The 19,663-nt window shown below is 34.0% G+C and overlaps 16 non-coding genes across 16 annotated transcripts; 8 read left to right on the top strand and 8 right to left on the bottom strand.

The window, feature by feature from the left end:
- Positions 1 to 737: 737 nt before the first annotated feature.
- Positions 738 to 809, top strand: TRNAQ-CUG (transfer RNA glutamine (anticodon CUG)). Its single transcript has one exon. It is a non-coding gene; the product is annotated as a tRNA-Gln (tRNA).
- An 826-nt stretch (positions 810 to 1,635) lies between these two features.
- Positions 1,636 to 1,707, bottom strand: TRNAQ-UUG (transfer RNA glutamine (anticodon UUG)). The gene has a single exon. It is a non-coding gene; the product is annotated as a tRNA-Gln (tRNA).
- Positions 1,708 to 3,257: 1,550 nt separating this feature from the next.
- Positions 3,258 to 3,329, top strand: TRNAQ-CUG (transfer RNA glutamine (anticodon CUG)). Its single transcript has one exon. It is a non-coding gene; the product is annotated as a tRNA-Gln (tRNA).
- An 826-nt stretch (positions 3,330 to 4,155) lies between these two features.
- On the bottom strand, positions 4,156 to 4,227 carry TRNAQ-UUG (transfer RNA glutamine (anticodon UUG)). The gene has a single exon. It is a non-coding gene; the product is annotated as a tRNA-Gln (tRNA).
- A 1,550-nt stretch (positions 4,228 to 5,777) lies between these two features.
- On the top strand, positions 5,778 to 5,849 carry TRNAQ-CUG (transfer RNA glutamine (anticodon CUG)). Its single transcript has one exon. It is a non-coding gene; the product is annotated as a tRNA-Gln (tRNA).
- Positions 5,850 to 6,675: 826 nt separating this feature from the next.
- On the bottom strand, positions 6,676 to 6,747 carry TRNAQ-UUG (transfer RNA glutamine (anticodon UUG)). Its single transcript has one exon. It is a non-coding gene; the product is annotated as a tRNA-Gln (tRNA).
- A 1,550-nt stretch (positions 6,748 to 8,297) lies between these two features.
- Positions 8,298 to 8,369, top strand: TRNAQ-CUG (transfer RNA glutamine (anticodon CUG)). The gene has a single exon. It is a non-coding gene; the product is annotated as a tRNA-Gln (tRNA).
- An 826-nt stretch (positions 8,370 to 9,195) lies between these two features.
- TRNAQ-UUG (transfer RNA glutamine (anticodon UUG)) lies at positions 9,196 to 9,267 on the bottom strand. The gene has a single exon. It is a non-coding gene; the product is annotated as a tRNA-Gln (tRNA).
- Positions 9,268 to 10,817: 1,550 nt separating this feature from the next.
- TRNAQ-CUG (transfer RNA glutamine (anticodon CUG)) lies at positions 10,818 to 10,889 on the top strand. The gene has a single exon. It is a non-coding gene; the product is annotated as a tRNA-Gln (tRNA).
- Positions 10,890 to 11,709: 820 nt separating this feature from the next.
- Positions 11,710 to 11,781, bottom strand: TRNAQ-UUG (transfer RNA glutamine (anticodon UUG)). Its single transcript has one exon. It is a non-coding gene; the product is annotated as a tRNA-Gln (tRNA).
- A 1,550-nt stretch (positions 11,782 to 13,331) lies between these two features.
- TRNAQ-CUG (transfer RNA glutamine (anticodon CUG)) lies at positions 13,332 to 13,403 on the top strand. The gene has a single exon. It is a non-coding gene; the product is annotated as a tRNA-Gln (tRNA).
- An 826-nt stretch (positions 13,404 to 14,229) lies between these two features.
- On the bottom strand, positions 14,230 to 14,301 carry TRNAQ-UUG (transfer RNA glutamine (anticodon UUG)). The gene has a single exon. It is a non-coding gene; the product is annotated as a tRNA-Gln (tRNA).
- A 1,550-nt stretch (positions 14,302 to 15,851) lies between these two features.
- TRNAQ-CUG (transfer RNA glutamine (anticodon CUG)) lies at positions 15,852 to 15,923 on the top strand. Its single transcript has one exon. It is a non-coding gene; the product is annotated as a tRNA-Gln (tRNA).
- An 820-nt stretch (positions 15,924 to 16,743) lies between these two features.
- Positions 16,744 to 16,815, bottom strand: TRNAQ-UUG (transfer RNA glutamine (anticodon UUG)). Its single transcript has one exon. It is a non-coding gene; the product is annotated as a tRNA-Gln (tRNA).
- A 1,550-nt stretch (positions 16,816 to 18,365) lies between these two features.
- TRNAQ-CUG (transfer RNA glutamine (anticodon CUG)) lies at positions 18,366 to 18,437 on the top strand. Its single transcript has one exon. It is a non-coding gene; the product is annotated as a tRNA-Gln (tRNA).
- Positions 18,438 to 19,263: 826 nt separating this feature from the next.
- TRNAQ-UUG (transfer RNA glutamine (anticodon UUG)) lies at positions 19,264 to 19,335 on the bottom strand. Its single transcript has one exon. It is a non-coding gene; the product is annotated as a tRNA-Gln (tRNA).
- Between the last annotated feature and the right edge of the window lie 328 nt (positions 19,336 to 19,663).

Below are 19,663 nucleotides of genomic sequence, written 5' to 3'. Positions count from 1 at the left end.
CAATTTCCATACTAATATACAAAAACATTTGTACTATCTGAATGATACCGTCATTGTGGTTCTCTAGGTTTGATTTAAGAACACTTCTCTTTCAAAATGTGCTAAATTCGCCTTATCAATAGCGCAGAAAGCTTCAAAAAGGGATGCTGGGAATCAGGCCTCTGAAATGCATTTCAGAAAAACAGGATAGGATTTCTTAATGTCACACTATTTTGTGTAGGAATGTGATGTAAACGTATTATAATGTTTGTATTTCTGTAACTTGTTCAAGCTGATGGACGTTTTGAAAGGAATCAATAATTGTCTCTTTCAACCTACTGGTGTTGGATTTGAGCTATCAATAAACAAAGGTGACAGAAATAGAAAAGGTCAAGAGTAATAAAATAGTACCCCCAAGATTTGGACTGGTACCTTTGCATGCAAAGTCCAACGTGCCAATCATTGCTCTTTGGCGCAGCCCATGTGAGAGACAAAGAAATGGGTGTATTAGTTTGGAAATGTAAAATGTTTTAATATGTTACAGTCAAAGATGATCATTATGATATAACTTGCCTATCCTGATAAACGTTTGCATATTTAACACTGTTAAGGAGAATGTATCTGAACAGAATCAAATCACATTATAGCTCTTTACACTATGAGCATTCAACAGAGATATCGTTTCATCAATGTAAGAAATGCCCCCGCACTAATGCGCTCTCTTTTGTCTCAATGGAAAAATGACTCATGTATGGGAGGGTTCCATGGTGTAATGGTTAGCACTCTGGACTCTGAATCCAGCGATCCGAGTTCAAATCTCGGTGGGACTTGCTTGAATTATGAGATTTACTATTTCACCCATTTCTTAGAATTTGGTCTTGGAAAAACATAACGTCAATGTTTTATACTGATACTTATCAACGTATAAGTATGCATCTATGTATACATAGCTATATCCGTCTAGATAGCGATAAGACTATATAAAGAAATCAATTATTCATAAACATATGTATTGAAGCTGAAAACTAAAAACTGTTGTTTCCCATCCACAATTTAAACGTTAGGTTCATTTCCTCTCTCATCTATATGACCAGTAATGAGATAGTTAATTTTTGCTGATTTCTTATATGACAACATGCTTGACTTACACAGTGCATTTAATTGTGAATTTCTTTGAAAGAGAAATTCAGATTATTACCTTTGACACGTCTTTCGAAAGATTTTACTTTATGGTTATGGATTTACTTTAGAAAATCAGAGTGTAAATATATGTGTGTCTGAATTTCACGATTGTTATTCAAAACGTCATGTCTTCTGTCCCCATAATACACAATTTGATTCCTCAAGTTTTGTTTTAATGAAGGATTTCCAATTAAAAAGTTCCATCTTCCCCTTATCAATAACAGTAAGATTTAAGAAAGTAATATCTTGCATCAGCCCCCTGTGATGAGTTTGAGAAAACAGAGTCAGCTCGCAAAATGTCTCATTATTTTGAGCCATTTAATTTCCATGTTTTCTAAAAGTTCTATCATTTGCTCACATCGAATAGACTTTCAGAATACAATCAATAAATTAATGTTTCACTCTACCCGTGTTAGATTTGTGATATTTATGAATACACTTGACAGAAAAAGATTTGATCAACAGTCATGAAAGTGGTCCCACCGAGATTTGAACTCGGATCCTTGGATTCAAAGTCCAAAGCGCTAACCATTACACCATGGAACCTCCCATGTGACAAGGGAGCAAATTGCTGCAGCAATGTGAACATTTCAAAGTTTTTAATGTTCTACAGTCAAAGACCAACAGAATGTTATTACTTTTCTATTCTGTTCAACTTTTGCATATTGAACTATGTTAGGGAAGGATGTTGCCCAGAGGACTCAAGTAACGCTATCACTCTGTTGAACAGTACTTTTTATGTGAGATACGATTTTGCAATAAAATATAAGATTCCCCCGTGAATGCAATCTCTTCTCTCAAAATGAAAAGCTCAACCTGGTACAGGTGGTTTGATGGTATCATGCTTAGCACTCTAGACTCTGAAAACCGGGATCTGAGTACAAATCACAGTGGGACTTATCTAAACTTTACGATTTTCTTTTTCCATTCAGTTCTTAGAATTATTAATTGGAAAAACATCTCATTTACTTATAAACTTGTACATATCCACTTTACACATATGTATCTCCCTATATCTTGCTATATGTCTCTGTATATTTATAGGACAACATAAACACATACATTATAAAAATGCATATAATTAGTAGAGGTGAAAATAATGAAAAGTTGTTGCTTCTCCACATTTGAAACATGAGCTTCTTCTCCTTACTCTTCTATATGTCATGAAATTGAGATAGTCACTTTTTACTCAATTTTGATCTAACAATATAGTTGATTTATACAAAGCATATCATATGATTTGTGAATAATCTTAAAAGAGAAAATTAGATCAGTACCTGTGAGGCCTCCAAGCAAAAGCTTATGTTTCACGATTGCAGATCGACTGTTGAAAATCAGCATGAAAAACGTTTTATTTCACAATTTCCATACTAATATACAAAAACATTTGTACTATCTGAATGATACCGTCATTGTGGTTCTCTAGGTTTGATTTAAGAACACTTCTCTTTCAAAATGTGCTAAATTCGCCTTATCAATAGCGCAGAAAGCTTCAAAAAGGGATGCTGGGAATCAGGCCTCTGAAATGCATTTCAGAAAAACAGGATAGGATTTCTTAATGTCACACTATTTTGTGTAGGAATGTGATGTAAACGTATTATAATGTTTGTATTTCTGTAACTTGTTCAAGCTGATGGACGTTTTGAAAGGAATCAATAATTGTCTCTTTCAACCTACTGGTGTTGGATTTGAGCTATCAATAAACAAAGGTGACAGAAATAGAAAAGGTCAAGAGTAATAAAATAGTACCCCCAAGATTTGGACTGGTACCTTTGCATGCAAAGTCCAACGTGCCAATCATTGCTCTTTGGCGCAGCCCATGTGAGAGACAAAGAAATGGGTGTATTAGTTTGGAAATGTAAAATGTTTTAATATGTTACAGTCAAAGATGATCATTATGATATAACTTGCCTATCCTGATAAACGTTTGCATATTTAACACTGTTAAGGAGAATGTATCTGAACAGAATCAAATCACATTATAGCTCTTTACACTATGAGCATTCAACAGAGATATCGTTTCATCAATGTAAGAAATGCCCCCGCACTAATGCGCTCTCTTTTGTCTCAATGGAAAAATGACTCATGTATGGGAGGGTTCCATGGTGTAATGGTTAGCACTCTGGACTCTGAATCCAGCGATCCGAGTTCAAATCTCGGTGAGACCTGCTTGAATTATGAGATTTACTATTTCACCCATTTCTTAGAATTTGGTCTTGGAAAAACATAACGTCAATGTTTTATACTGATACTTATCAACGTATAAGTATGCATCTATGTATACATAGCTATATCCGTCTAGATAGCGATAAGACTATATAAAGAAATCAATTATTCATAAACATATGTATTGAAGCTGAAAACTAAAAACTGTTGTTTCCCATCCACAATTTAAACGTTAGGTTCATTTCCTCTCTCATCTATATGACCAGTAATGAGATAGTTAATTTTTGCTGATTTCTTATATGACAACATGCTTGACTTACACAGTGCATTTAATTGTGAATTTCTTTGAAAGAGAAATTCAGATTATTACCTTTGACACGTCTTTCGAAAGATTTTACTTCATGGTTATGGATTTACTTTAGAAAATCAGAGTGTAAATATATGTGTGTCTGAATTTCACGATTGTTATTCAAAACGTCATATCTTCTGTCCCCATAATACACAATTTGATTCCTCAAGTTTTGTTTTAATGAAGGATTTCCAATTAAAAAGTTCCATCTTCCCCTTATCAATAACAGTAAGATTTAAGAAAGTAATATCTTGCATCAGCCCCCTGTGATGAGTTTGAGAAAACAGAGTCAGCTCGCAAAATGTCTCATTATTTTGAGCCATTTAATTTCCATGTTTTCTAAAAGTTCTATAATTTGCTCACATCGAATAGACTTTCAGAATACAATCAATAAATTAATGTTTCACTCTACCCGTGTTAGATTTGTGATATTTATGAATACACTTGACAGAAAAAGATTTGATCAACAGTCATGAAAGTGGTCCCACCGAGATTTGAACTCGGATCCTTGGATTCAAAGTCCAAAGTGCTAACCATTACACCATGGAACCTCCCATGAGACAAGGGAGCAAATTGCTGCAGCAATGTGAACATTTCAAAGTTTTTAATGTTCTACAGTCAAAGACCAACAGAATGTTATTACTTTTCTATTCTGTTCAACTTTTGCATATTGAACTATGTTAGGGAAGGATGTTGCCCAGAGGACTCAAGTAACGCTATCACTCTGTTGAAGAGTACTTTTTATGTGAGATACGATTTTGCAATAAAATATAAGATTCCCCCGTGAATGCAATCTCTTCTCTCAAAATGAAAAGCTCAACCTGGTACAGGTGGTTTGATGGTATCATGCTTAGCACTCTAGACTCTGAAAACCGGGATCTGAGTACAAATCACAGTGGGACTTATCTAAACTTTACGATTTTCTTTTCCATTCAGTTCTTAGAATTATTAATTGGAAAAACATCTCATTTACTTATAAACTTGTACATATCCACTTTACACGTATGTATCTCCCTATATCTTGCTATATGTCTCTGTATATTTATAGGACAACATAAACACATACATTATAAAAATGCATATAATTAGTAGAGGTGAAAATAATGAAAAGTTGTTGCCTCTCCACATTTGAAACATGAGCTTCTTCTCCTTACTCTTCTATATGTCATGAAATTGAGATAGTCACTTTTTACTCAATTTTGATCTAACAATATAGTTGATTTATACAAAGCATATCATATGATTTGTGAATAATCTTAAAAGAGAAAATTAGATCAGTACCTGTGAGGCCTCCAAGCAAAAGCTTATGTTTCACGATTGCAGATCGACTGTTGAAAATCAGCATGAAAAACGTTTTATTTCACAATTTCCATACTAATATACAAAAAACATTTGTACTATCTGAATGATACCGTCATTGTGGTTCTCTAGGTTTGATTTAAGAACACTTCTCTTTCAAAATGTGCTAAATTCGCCTTATCAATAGCGCAGAAAGCTTCAAAAAGGGATGCTGGGAATCAGGCCTCTGAAATGCATTTCAGAAAAACAGGATAGGATTTCTTAATGTCACACTATTTTGTGTAGGAATGTGATGTAAACGTATTATAATGTTTGTATTTCTGTAACTTGTTCAAGCTGATGGACGTTTTGAAAGGAATCAATAATTGTCTCTTTCAACCTACTGGTGTTGGATTTGAGCTATCAATAAACAAAGGTGACAGAAATAGAAAAGGTCAAGAGTAATAAAATAGTACCCCCAAGATTTGGACTGGTACCTTTGCATGCAAAGTCCAACGTGCCAATCATTGCTCTTTGGCGCAGCCCATGTGAGAGACAAAGAAATGGGTGTATTAGTTTGGAAATGTAAAATGTTTTAATATGTTACAGTCAAAGATGATCATTATGATATAACTTGCCTATCCTGATAAACGTTTGCATATTTAACACTGTTAAGGAGAATGTATCTGAACAGAATCAAATCACATTATAGCTCTTTACACTATGAGCATTCAACAGAGATATCGTTTCATCAATGTAAGAAATGCCCCCGCACTAATGCGCTCTCTTTTGTCTCAATGGAAAAAAGACTCATGTATGGGAGGGTTCCATGGTGTAATGGTTAGCACTCTGGACTCTGAATCCAGCGATCCGAGTTCAAATCTCGGTGGGACTTGCTTGAATTATGAGATTTACTATTTCACCCATTTCTTAGAATTTGGTCTTGGAAAAACATAACGTCAATGTTTTATACTGATACTTATCAACGTATAAGTATGCATCTATGTATACATAGCTATATCCGTCTAGATAGCGATAAGACTATATAAAGAAATCAATTATTCATAAACATATGTATTGAAGCTGAAAACTAAAAACTGTTGTTTCCCATCCACAATTTAAACGTTAGGTTCATTTCCTCTCTCATCTATATGACCAGTAATGAGATAGTTAATTTTTGCTGATTTCTTATATGACAACATGCTTGACTTACACAGTGCATTTAATTGTGAATTTCTTTGAAAGAGAAATTCAGATTATTACCTTTGACACGTCTTTCGAAAGATTTTACTTTATGGTTATGGATTTACTTTAGAAAATCAGAGTGTAAATATATGTGTGTCTGAATTTCACGATTGTTATTCAAAACGTCATGTCTTCTGTCCCCATAATACACAATTTGATTCCTCAAGTTTTGTTTTAATGAAGGATTTCCAATTAAAAAGTTCCATCTTCCCCTTATCAATAACAGTAAGATTTAAGAAAGTAATATCTTGCATCAGCCCCCTGTGATGAGTTTGAGAAAACAGAGTCAGCTCGCAAAATGTCTCATTATTTTGAGCCATTTAATTTCCATGTTTTCTAAAAGTTCTATCATTTGCTCACATCGAATAGACTTTCAGAATACAATCAATAAATTAATGTTTCACTCTACCCGTGTTAGATTTGTGATATTTATGAATACACTTGACAGAAAAAGATTTGATCAACAGTCATGAAAGTGGTCCCACCGAGATTTGAACTCGGATCCTTGGATTCAAAGTCCAAAGCGCTAACCATTACACCATGGAACCTCCCATGTGACAAGGGAGCAAATTGCTGCAGCAATGTGAACATTTCAAAGTTTTTAATGTTCTACAGTCAAAGACCAACAGAATGTTATTACTTTTCTATTCTGTTCAACTTTTGCATATTGAACTATGTTAGGGAAGGATGTTGCCCAGAGGACTCAAGTAACGCTATCACTCTGTTGAACAGTACTTTTTATGTGAGATACGATTTTGCAATAAAATATAAGATTCCCCCGTGAATGCAATCTCTTCTCTCAAAATGAAAAGCTCAACCTGGTACAGGTGGTTTGATGGTATCATGCTTAGCACTCTAGACTCTGAAAACCGGGATCTGAGTACAAATCACAGTGGGACTTATCTAAACTTTACGATTTTCTTTTTCCATTCAGTTCTTAGAATTATTAATTGGAAAAACATCTCATTTACTTATAAACTTGTACATATCCACTTTACACATATGTATCTCCCTATATCTTGCTATATGTCTCTGTATATTTATAGGACAACATAAACACATACATTATAAAAATGCATATAATTAGTAGAGGTGAAAATAATGAAAAGTTGTTGCTTCTCCACATTTGAAACATGAGCTTCTTCTCCTTACTCTTCTATATGTCATGAAATTGAGATAGTCACTTTTTACTCAATTTTGATCTAACAATATAGTTGATTTATACAAAGCATATCATATGATTTGTGAATAATCTTAAAAGAGAAAATTAGATCAGTACCTGTGAGGCCTCCAAGCAAAAGCTTATGTTTCACGATTGCAGATCGACTGTTGAAAATCAGCATGAAAAACGTTTTATTTCACAATTTCCATACTAATATACAAAAACATTTGTACTATCTGAATGATACCGTCATTGTGGTTCTCTAGGTTTGATTTAAGAACACTTCTCTTTCAAAATGTGCTAAATTCGCCTTATCAATAGCGCAGAAAGCTTCAAAAAGGGATGCTGGGAATCAGGCCTCTCAAATGCATTTCAGAAAAACAGGATAGGATTTCTTAATGTCACACTATTTTGTGTAGGAATGTGATGTAAACGTATTATAATGTTTGTATTTCTGTAACTTGTTCAAGCTGATGGACGTTTTGAAAGGAATCAATAATTGTCTCTTTCAACCTACTGGTGTTGGATTTGAGCTATCAATAAACAAAGGTGACAGAAATAGAAAAGGTCAAGAGTAATAAAATAGTACCCCCAAGATTTGGACTGGTACCTTTGCATGCAAAGTCCAACGTGCCAATCATTGCTCTTTGGCGCAGCCCATGTGAGAGACAAAGAAATGGGTGTATTAGTTTGGAAATGTAAAATGTTTTAATATGTTACAGTCAAAGATGATCATTATGATATAACTTGCCTATCCTGATAAACGTTTGCATATTTAACACTGTTAAGGAGAATGTATCTGAACAGAATCAAATCACATTATAGCTCTTTACACTATGAGCATTCAACAGAGATATCGTTTCATCAATGTAAGAAATGCCCCCGCACTAATGCGCTCTCTTTTGTCTCAATGGAAAAATGACTCATGTATGGGAGGGTTCCATGGTGTAATGGTTAGCACTCTGGACTCTGAATCCAGCGATCCGAGTTCAAATCTCGGTGAGACCTGCTTGAATTATGAGATTTACTATTTCACCCATTTCTTAGAATTTGGTCTTGGAAAAACATAACGTCAATGTTTTATACTGATACTTATCAACGTATAAGTATGCATCTATGTATACATAGCTATATCCGTCTAGATAGCGATAAGACTATATAAAGAAATCAATTATTCATAAACATATGTATTGAAGCTGAAAACTAAAAACTGTTGTTTCCCATCCACAATTTAAACGTTAGGTTCATTTCCTCTCTCATCTATATGACCAGTAATGAGATAGTTAATTTTTGCTGATTTCTTATATGACAACATGCTTGACTTACACAGTGCATTTAATTGTGAATTTCTTTGAAAGAGAAATTCAGATTATTACCTTTGACACGTCTTTCGAAAGATTTTACTTCATGGTTATGGATTTACTTTAGAAAATCAGAGTGTAAATATATGTGTGTCTGAATTTCACGATTGTTATTCAAAACGTCATATCTTCTGTCCCCATAATACACAATTTGATTCCTCAAGTTTTGTTTTAATGAAGGATTTCCAATTAAAAAGTTCCATCTTCCCCTTATCAATAACAGTAAGATTTAAGAAAGTAATATCTTGCATCAGCCCCCTGTGATGAGTTTGAGAAAACAGAGTCAGCTCGCAAAATGTCTCATTATTTTGAGCCATTTAATTTCCATGTTTTCTAAAAGTTCTATCATTTGCTCACATCGAATAGACTTTCAGAATACAATCAATAAATTAATGTTTCACTCTACCCGTGTTAGATTTGTGATATTTATGAATACACTTGACAGAAAAAGATTTGATCAACAGTCATGAAAGTGGTCCCACCGAGATTTGAACTCGGATCCTTGGATTCAAAGTCCAAAGCGCTAACCATTACACCATGGAACCTCCCATGTGACAAGGGAGCAAATTGCTGCAGCAATGTGAACATTTCAAAGTTTTTAATGTTCTACAGTCAAAGACCAACAGAATGTTATTACTTTTCTATTCTGTTCAACTTTTGCATATTGAACTATGTTAGGGAAGGATGTTGCCCAGAGGACTCAAGTAACGCTATCACTCTGTTGAACAGTACTTTTTATGTGAGATACGATTTTGCAATAAAATATAAGATTCCCCCGTGAATGCAATCTCTTCTCTCAAAATGAAAAGCTCAACCTGGTACAGGTGGTTTGATGGTATCATGCTTAGCACTCTAGACTCTGAAAACCGGGATCTGAGTACAAATCACAGTGGGACTTATCTAAACTTTACGATTTTCTTTTTCCATTCAGTTCTTAGAATTATTAATTGGAAAAACATCTCATTTACTTGTAAACTTGTACATATCCACTTTACACGTATGTATCTCCCTATATCTTGCTATATGTCTCTGTATATTTATAGGACAACATAAACACATACATTATAAAAATGCATATAATTAGTAGAGGTGAAAATAATGAAAAGTTGTTGCTTCTCCACATTTGAAACATGAGCTTCTTCTCCTTACTCTTCTATATGTCATGAAATTGAGATAGTCACTTTTTACTCAATTTTGATCTAACAATATAGTTGATTTATACAAAGCATATCATATGATTTGTGAATAATCTTAAAAGAGAAAATTAGATCAGTACCTGTGAGGCCTCCAAGCAAAAGCTTATGTTTCACGATTGCAGATCGACTGTTGAAAATCAGCATGAAAAACGTTTTATTTCACAATTTCCATACTAATATACAAAAACATTTGTACTATCTGAATGATACCGTCATTGTGGTTCTCTAGGTTTGATTTAAGAACACTTCTCTTTCAAAATGTGCTAAATTCGCCTTATCAATAGCGCAGAAAGCTTCAAAAAGGGATGCTGGCAATCAGGCCTCTGAAATGCATTTCAGAAAAACAGGATAGGATTTCTTAATGTCACACTATTTTGTGTAGGAATGTGATGTAAACGTATTATAATGTTTGTATTTCTGGTACTTGTTCAAGCTGATGGACGTTTTGAGAGGAATCAATAATTGTCTCTTTCAACCTACTGGTGTTGGATTTGAGCTATCAATAAACAAAGGTGACAGAAATAGAAAAGGTCAAGAGTAATAAAATAGTACCCCCAAGATTTGGACTGGTACCTTTGCATGCAAAGTCCAACGTGCCAATCATTGCTCTTTGGCGCAGCCCATGTGAGAGACAAAGAAATGGGTGTATTAGTTTGGAAATGTAAAATGTTTTAATATGTTACCGTCAAAGATGATCATTATGATATAACTTGCCTATCCTGATAAACGTTTACATATTTAACACTGTTAAGGAGAATGTATCTGAACAGAATCAAATCACATTATAGCTCTTTACACTATGAGCATTCAACAGAGATATCGTTTCATCAATGTAAGAAATGCCCCCGCACTAATGCGCTCTCTTTTGTCTCAATGGAAAAATGACTCATGTATGGGAGGGTTCCATGGTGTAATGGTTAGCACTCTGGACTCTGAATCCAGCGATCCGAGTTCAAATCTCGGTGGGACCTGCTTGAATTATGAGATTTACTATTTCACCCATTTCTTAGAATTTGGTCTTGGAAAAACATAACGTCAATGTTTTATACTTATCAACGTATAAGTATGCATCTATGTATACATACCTATATCCGTCTAGATAGCGATAAGACTATATAAAGAAATCAATTATTCATAAACATATGTATTGAAGCTGAAAACTAAAAACTGTTGTTTCCCATCCACAATTTAAACCTTAGGTTCATTTCCTCTCTCATCTATATGACCAGTAATGAGATAGTTAATTTTTGCTGATTTCTTATATGACAACATGCTTGACTTACACAGTGCATTTAATTGTGAATTTCTTTGAAAGAGAAATTCAGATTATTACCTTTGACACGTCTTTCGAAAGATTTTACTTTATGGTTATGGATTTACTTTAGAAAATCAGAGTGTAAATATATGTGTGTCTGAATTTCACGATTGTTATTCAAAACGTCATATCTTCTGTCCCCATAATACACAATTTGATTCCTCAAGTTTTGTTTTAATGAAGGATTTCCAATTAAAAAGTTCCATCTTCCCCTTATCAATAACAGTAAGATTTAAGAAAGTAATATCTTGCATCAGCCCCCTGTGATGAGTTTGAGAAAACAGAGTCAGCTCGCAAAATGTCTCATTATTTTGAGCCATTTCATTTCCATGTTTTCTAAAAGTTCTATCATTTGCTCACATCGAATAGACTTTCAGAATACAATCAATAAATTAATGTTTCACTCTACCCGTGTTAGATTTGTGATATTTATGAATACACTTGACAGAAAAAGATTTGATCAACAGTCATGAAAGTGGTCCCACCGAGATTTGAACTCGGATCCTTGGATTCAAAGTCCAAAGCGCTAACCATTACACCATGGAACCTCCCATGTGACAAGGGAGCAAATTGCTGCAGCAATGTGAACATTTCAAAGTTTTTAATGTTCTACAGTCAAAGACCAACAGAATGTTATTACTTTTCTATTCTGTTCAACTTTTGCATATTGAACTATGTTAGGGAAGGATGTTGCCCAGAGGACTCAAGTAACGCTATCACTCTGTTGAACAGTACTTTTTATGTGAGATACGATTTTGCAATAAAATATAAGATTCCCCCGTGAATGCAATCTCTTCTCTCAAAATGAAAAGCTCAACCTGGTACAGGTGGTTTGATGGTATCATGCTTAGCACTCTAGACTCTGAAAACCGGGATCTGAGTACAAATCACAGTGGGACTTATCTAAACTTTACGATTTTCTTTTTCCATTCAGTTCTTAGAATTATTAATTGGAAAAACATCTCATTTACTTATAAACTTGTACATATCCACTTTACACATATGTATCTCCCTATATCTTGCTATATGTCTCTGTATATTTATAGGACAACATAAACACATACATTATAAAAATGCATATAATTAGTAGAGGTGAAAATAATGAAAAGTTGTTGCTTCTCCACATTTGAAACATGAGCTTCTTCTCCTTACTCTTCTATATGTCATGAAATTGAGATAGTCACTTTTTACTCAATTTTGATCTAACAATATAGTTGATTTATACAAAGCATATCATATGATTTGTGAATAATCTTAAAAGAGAAAATTAGATCAGTACCTGTGAGGCCTCCAAGCAAAAGCTTATGTTTCACGATTGCAGATCGACTGTTGAAAATCAGCATGAAAAACGTTTTATTTCACAATTTCCATACTAATATACAAAAACATTTGTACTATCTGAATGATACCGTCATTGTGGTTCTCTAGGTTTGATTTAAGAACACTTCTCTTTCAAAATGTGCTAAATTCGCCTTATCAATAGCGCAGAAAGCTTCAAAAAGGGATGCTGGGAATCAGGCCTCTGAAATGCATTTCAGAAAAACAGGATAGGATTTCTTAATGTCACACTATTTTGTGTAGGAATGTGATGTAAACGTATTATAATGTTTGTATTTCTGTAACTTGTTCAAGCTGATGGACGTTTTGAAAGGAATCAATAATTGTCTCTTTCAACCTACTGGTGTTGGATTTGAGCTATCAATAAACAAAGGTGACAGAAATAGAAAAGGTCAAGAGTAATAAAATAGTACCCCCAAGATTTGGACTGGTACCTTTGCATGCAAAGTCCAACGTGCCAATCATTGCTCTTTGGCGCAGCCCATGTGAGAGACAAAGAAATGGGTGTATTAGTTTGGAAATGTAAAATGTTTTAATATGTTACAGTCAAAGATGATCATTATGATATAACTTGCCTATCCTGATAAACGTTTGCATATTTAACACTGTTAAGGAGAATGTATCTGAACAGAATCAAATCACATTATAGCTCTTTACACTATGAGCATTCAACAGAGATATCGTTTCATCAATGTAAGAAATGCCCCCGCACTAATGCGCTCTCTTTTGTCTCAATGGAAAAATGACTCATGTATGGGAGGGTTCCATGGTGTAATGGTTAGCACTCTGGACTCTGAATCCAGCGATCCGAGTTCAAATCTCGGTGGGACCTGCTTGAATTATGAGATTTACTATTTCACCCATTTCTTAGAATTTGGTCTTGGAAAAACATAACGTCAATGTTTTATACTGATACTTATCAACGTATAAGTATGCATCTATGTATACATAGCTATATCCGTCTAGATAGCGATAAGACTATATAAAGAAATCAATTATTCATAAACATATGTATTGAAGCTGAAAACTAAAAACTGTTGTTTCCCATCCACAATTTAAACGTTAGGTTCATTTCCTCTCTCATCTATATGACCAGTAATGAGATAGTTAATTTTTGCTGATTTCTTATATGACAACATGCTTGACTTACACAGTGCATTTAATTGTGAATTTCTTTGAAAGAGAAATTCAGATTATTACCTTTGACACGTCTTTCGAAAGATTTTACTTTATGGTTATGGATTTACTTTAGAAAATCAGAGTGTAAATATATGTGTGTCTGAATTTCACGATTGTTATTCAAAACGTCATATCTTCTGTCCCCATAATACACAATTTGATTCCTCAAGTTTTGTTTTAATGAAGGATTTCCAATTAAAAAGTTCCATCTTCCCCTTATCAATAACAGTAAGATTTAAGAAAGTAATATCTTGCATCAGCCCCCTGTGATGAGTTTGAGAAAACAGAGTCAGCTCGCAAAATGTCTCATTATTTTGAGCCATTTAATTTCCATGTTTTCTAAAAGTTCTATCATTTGCTCACATCGAATAGACTTTCAGAATACAATCAATAAATTAATGTTTCACTCTACCCGTGTTAGATTTGTGATATTTATGAATACACTTGACAGAAAAAGATTTGATCAACAGTCATGAAAGTGGTCCCACCGAGATTTGAACTCGGATCCTTGGATTCAAAGTCCAAAGCGCTAACCATTACACCATGTAACCTCCCATGTGACAAGGGAGCAAATTGCTGCAGCAATGTGAACATTTCAAAGTTTTTAATGTTCTACAGTCAAAGACCAACAGAATGTTATTACTTTTCTATTCTGTTCAACTTTTGCATATTGAACTATGTTAGGGAAGGATGTTGCCCAGAGGACTCAAGTAACGCTATCACTCTGTTGAACAGTACTTTTTATGTGAGATACGATTTTGCAATAAAATATAAGATTCCCCCGTGAATGCAATCTCTTCTCTCAAAATGAAAAGCTCAACCTGGTACAGGTGGTTTGATGGTATCATGCTTAGCACTCTAGACTCTGAAAACCGGGATCTGAGTACAAATCACAGTGGGACTTATCTAAACTTTACGATTTTCTTTTTCCATTCAGTTCTTAGAATTATTAATTGGAAAAACATCTCATTTACTTATAAACTTGTACATATCCACTTTACACATATGTATCTCCCTATATCTTGCTATATGTCTCTGTATATTTATAGGACAACATAAACACATACATTATAAAAATGCATATAATTAGTAGAGGTGAAAATAATGAAAAGTTGTTGCTTCTCCACATTTGAAACATGAGCTTCTTCTCCTTACTCTTCTATATGTCATGAAATTGAGATAGTCACTTTTTACTCAATTTTGATCTAACAATATAGTTGATTTATACAAAGCATATCATATGATTTGTGAATAATCTTAAAAGAGAAAATTAGATCAGTACCTGTGAGGCCTCCAAGCAAAAGCTTATGTTTCACGATTGCAGATCGACTGTTGAAAATCAGCATGAAAAACGTTTTATTTCACAATTTCCATACTAATATACAAAAACATTTGTACTATCTGAATGATACCGTCATTGTGGTTCTCTAGGTTTGATTTAAGAACACTTCTCTTTCAAAATGTGCTAAATTCGCCTTATCAATAGCGCAGAAAGCTTCAAAAAGGGATGCTGGGAATCAGGCCTCTGAAATGCATTTCAGAAAAACAGGATAGGATTTCTTAATGTCACACTATTTTGTGTAGGAATGTGATGTAAACGTATTATAATGTTTGTATTTCTGGTACTTGTTCAAGCTGATGGACGTTTTGAAAGGAATCAATAATTGTCTCTTTCAACCTACTGGTGTTGGATTTGAGCTATCAAAAAACAAAGGTGACAGAAATAGAAAAGGTCAAGAGTAATAAAATAGTACCCCCAAGATTTGGACTGGTACCTTTGCATGCAAAGTCCAACGTGCCAATCATTGCTCTTTGGCGCAGCCCATGTGAGAGACAAAGAAATGGGTGTATTAGTTTGGAAATGTAAAATGTTTTAATATGTTACCGTCAAAGATGATCATTATGATATAACTTGCCTATCCTGATAAACGTTTGCATATTTAACACTGTTAAGGAGAATGTATCTGAACAGAATCAAATCACATTATAGCTCTTTACACTATGAGCATTCAACAGAGATATCGTTTCATCAATGTAAGAAATGCCCCCGCACTAATGCGCTCTCTTTTGTCTCAATGGAAAAATGACTCATGTATGGGAGGGTTCCATGGTGTAATGGTTAGCACTCTGGACTCTGAATCCAGCGATCCGAGTTCAAATCTCGGTGGGACCTGCTTGAATTATGAGATTTACTATTTCACCCATTTCTTAGAATTTGGTCTTGGAAAAACATAACGTCAATGTTTTATACTTATCAACGTATAAGTATGCATCTATGTATACATACCTATATCCGTCTAGATAGCGATAAGACTATATAAAGAAATCAATTATTCATAAACATATGTATTGAAGCTGAAAACTAAAAACTGTTGTTTCCCATCCACAATTTAAACGTTAGGTTCATTTCCTCTCTCATCTATATGACCAGTAATGAGATAGTTAATTTTTGCTGATTTCTTATATGACAACATGCTTGACTTACACAGTGCATTTAATTGTGAATTTCTTTGAAAGAGAAATTCAGATTATTACCTTTGACACGTCTTTCGAAAGATTTTACTTTATGGTTATGGATTTACTTTAGAAAATCAGAGTGTAAATATATGTGTGTCTGAATTTCACGATTGTTATTCAAAACGTCATATCTTCTGTCCCCATAATACACAATTTGATTCCTCAAGTTTTGTTTTAATGAAGGATTTCCAATTAAAAAGTTCCATCTTCCCCTTATCAATAACAGTAAGATTTAAGAAAGTAATATCTTGCATCAGCCCCCTGTGATGAGTTTGAGAAAACAGAGTCAGCTCGCAAAATGTCTCATTATTTTGAGCCATTTAATTTCCATGTTTTCTAAAAGTTCTATCATTTGCTCACATCGAATAGACTTTCAGAATACAATCAATAAATTAATGTTTCACTCTACCCGTGTTAGATTTGTGATATTTATGAATACACTTGACAGAAAAAGATTTGATCAACAGTCATGAAAGTGGTCCCACCGAGATTTGAACTCGGATCCTTGGATTCAAAGTCCAAAGCGCTAACCATTACACCATGGAACCTCCCATGTGACAAGGGAGCAAATTGCTGCAGCAATGTGAACATTTCAAAGTTTTTAATGTTCTACAGTCAAAGACCAACAGAATGTTATTACTTTTCTATTCTGTTCAACTTTTGCATATTGAACTATGTTAGGGAAGGATGTTGCCCAGAGGACTCAAGTAACGCTATCACTCTGTTGAACAGTACTTTTTATGTGAGATACGATTTTGCAATAAAATATAAGATTCCCCCGTGAATGCAATCTCTTCTCTCAAAATGAAAAGCTCAACCTGGTACAGGTGGTTTGATGGTATCATGCTTAGCACTCTAGACTCTGAAAACCGGGATCTGAGTACAAATCACAGTGGGACTTATCTAAACTTTACGATTTTCTTTTTCCATTCAGTTCTTAGAATTATTAATTGGAAAAACATCTCATTTACTTATAAACTTGTACATATCCACTTTACACATATGTATCTCCCTATATCTTGCTATATGTCTCTGTATATTTATAGGACAACATAAACACATACATTATAAAAATGCATATAATTAGTAGAGGTGAAAATAATGAAAAGTTGTTGCTTCTCCACATTTGAAACATGAGCTTCTTCTCCTTACTCTTCTATATGTCATGAAATTGAGATAGTCACTTTTTACTCAATTTTGATCTAACAATATAGTTGATTTATACAAAGCATATCATATGATTTGTGAATAATCTTAAAAGAGAAAATTAGATCAGTACCTGTGAGGCCTCCAAGCAAAAGCTTATGTTTCACGATTGCAGATCGACTGTTGAAAATCAGCATGAAAAACGTTTTATTTCACAATTTCCATACTAATATACAAAAACATTTGTACTATCTGAATGATACCGTCATTGTGGTTCTCTAGGTTTGATTTAAGAACACTTCTCTTTCAAAATGTGCTAAATTCGCCTTATCAATAGCGCAGAAAGCTTCAAAAAGGGATGCTGGGAATCAGGCCTCTGAAATGCATTTCAGAAAAACAGGATAGGATTTCTTAATGTCACACTATTTTGTGTAGGAATGTGATGTAAACGTATTATAATGTTTGTATTTCTGTAACTTGTTCAAGCTGATGGACGTTTTGAAAGGAATCAATAATTGTCTCTTTCAACCTACTGGTGTTGGATTTGAGCTATCAATAAACAAAGGTGACAGAAATAGAAAAGGTCAAGAGTAATAAAATAGTACCCCCAAGATTTGGACTGGTACCTTTGCATGCAAAGTCCAACGTGCCAATCATTGCTCTTTGGCGCAGCCCATGTGAGAGACAAAGAAATGGGTGTATTAGTTTGGAAATGTAAAATGTTTTAATATGTTACAGTCAAAGATGATCATTATGATATAACTTGCCTATCCTGATAAACGTTTGCATATTTAATACTGTTAAGGAGAATGTATCTGAACAGAATCAAATCACATTATAGCTCTTTACACTATGAGCATTCAACAGAGATATCGTTTCATCAATGTAAGAAATGCCCCCGCACTAATGCGCTCTCTTTTGTCTCAATGGAAAAATGACTCATGTATGGGAGGGTTCCATGGTGTAATGGTTAGCACTCTGGACTCTGAATCCAGCGATCCGAGTTCAAATCTCGGTGGGACCTGCTTGAATTATGAGATTTACTATTTCACCCATTTCTTAGAATTTGGTCTTGGAAAAACATAACGTCAATGTTTTATACTGATACTTATCAACGTATAAGTATGCATCTATGTATACATAGCTATATCCGTCTAGATAGCGATAAGACTATATAAAGAAATCAATTATTCATAAACATATGTATTGAAGCTGAAAACTAAAAACTGTTGTTTCCCATCCACAATTTAAACGTTAGGTTCATTTCCTCTCTCATCTATATGACCAGTAATGAGATAGTTAATTTTTGCTGATTTCTTATATGACAACATGCTTGACTTACACAGTGCATTTAATTGTGAATTTCTTTGAAAGAGAAATTCAGATTATTACCTTTGACACGTCTTTCGAAAGATTTTACTTTATGGTTATGGATTTACTTTAGAAAATCAGAGTGTAAATATATGTGTGTCTGAATTTCACGATTGTTATTCAAAACGTCATATCTTCTGTCCCCATAATACACAATTTGATTCCTCAAGTTTTGTTTTAATGAAGGATTTCCAATTAAAAAGTTCCATCTTCCCCTTATCAATAACAGTAAGATTTAAGAAAGTAATATCTTGCATCAGCCCCCTGTGATGAGTTTGAGAAAACAGAGTCAGCTCGCAAAATGTCTCATTATTTTGAGCCATTTAATTTCCATGTTTTCTAAAAGTTCTATCATTTGCTCACATCGAATAGACTTTCAGAATACAATCAATAAATTAATGTTTCACTCTACCCGTGTTAGATTTGTGATATTTATGAATACACTTGACAGAAAAAGATTTGATCAACAGTCATGAAAGTGGTCCCACCGAGATTTGAACTCAGATCCTTGGATTCAAAGTCCAAAGTGCTAACCATTACACCATGGAACCTCCCATGAGACAAGGGAGCAAATTGCTGCAGCAATGTGAACATTTCAAAGTTTTTAATGTTCTACAGTCAAAGACCAACAGAATGTTATTACTTTTCTATTCTGTTCAACTTTTGCATATTGAACTATGTTAGGGAAGGATGTTGCCCAGAGGACTCAAGTAACGCTATCACTCTGTTGAACAGTACTTTTTATGTGAGATACGATTTTGCAATAAAATATAAGATTCCCCCGTGAATGCAATCTCTTCTCTCAAAATGAAAAGCTCAACCTGGTACAGGTGGTTTGATGGTATCATGCTTAGCACTCTAGACTCTGAAAACCGGGAT

The sequence above is a fragment of the Lissotriton helveticus genome, chromosome 4_1 (genome assembly GCF_964261635.1).
Source record: "Lissotriton helveticus chromosome 4_1, aLisHel1.1, whole genome shotgun sequence".
NCBI classification, from domain to species: domain Eukaryota; kingdom Metazoa; phylum Chordata; class Amphibia; order Caudata; family Salamandridae; genus Lissotriton; species Lissotriton helveticus.
This window is presented reverse-complemented; position numbering and strand designations above follow the sequence as displayed.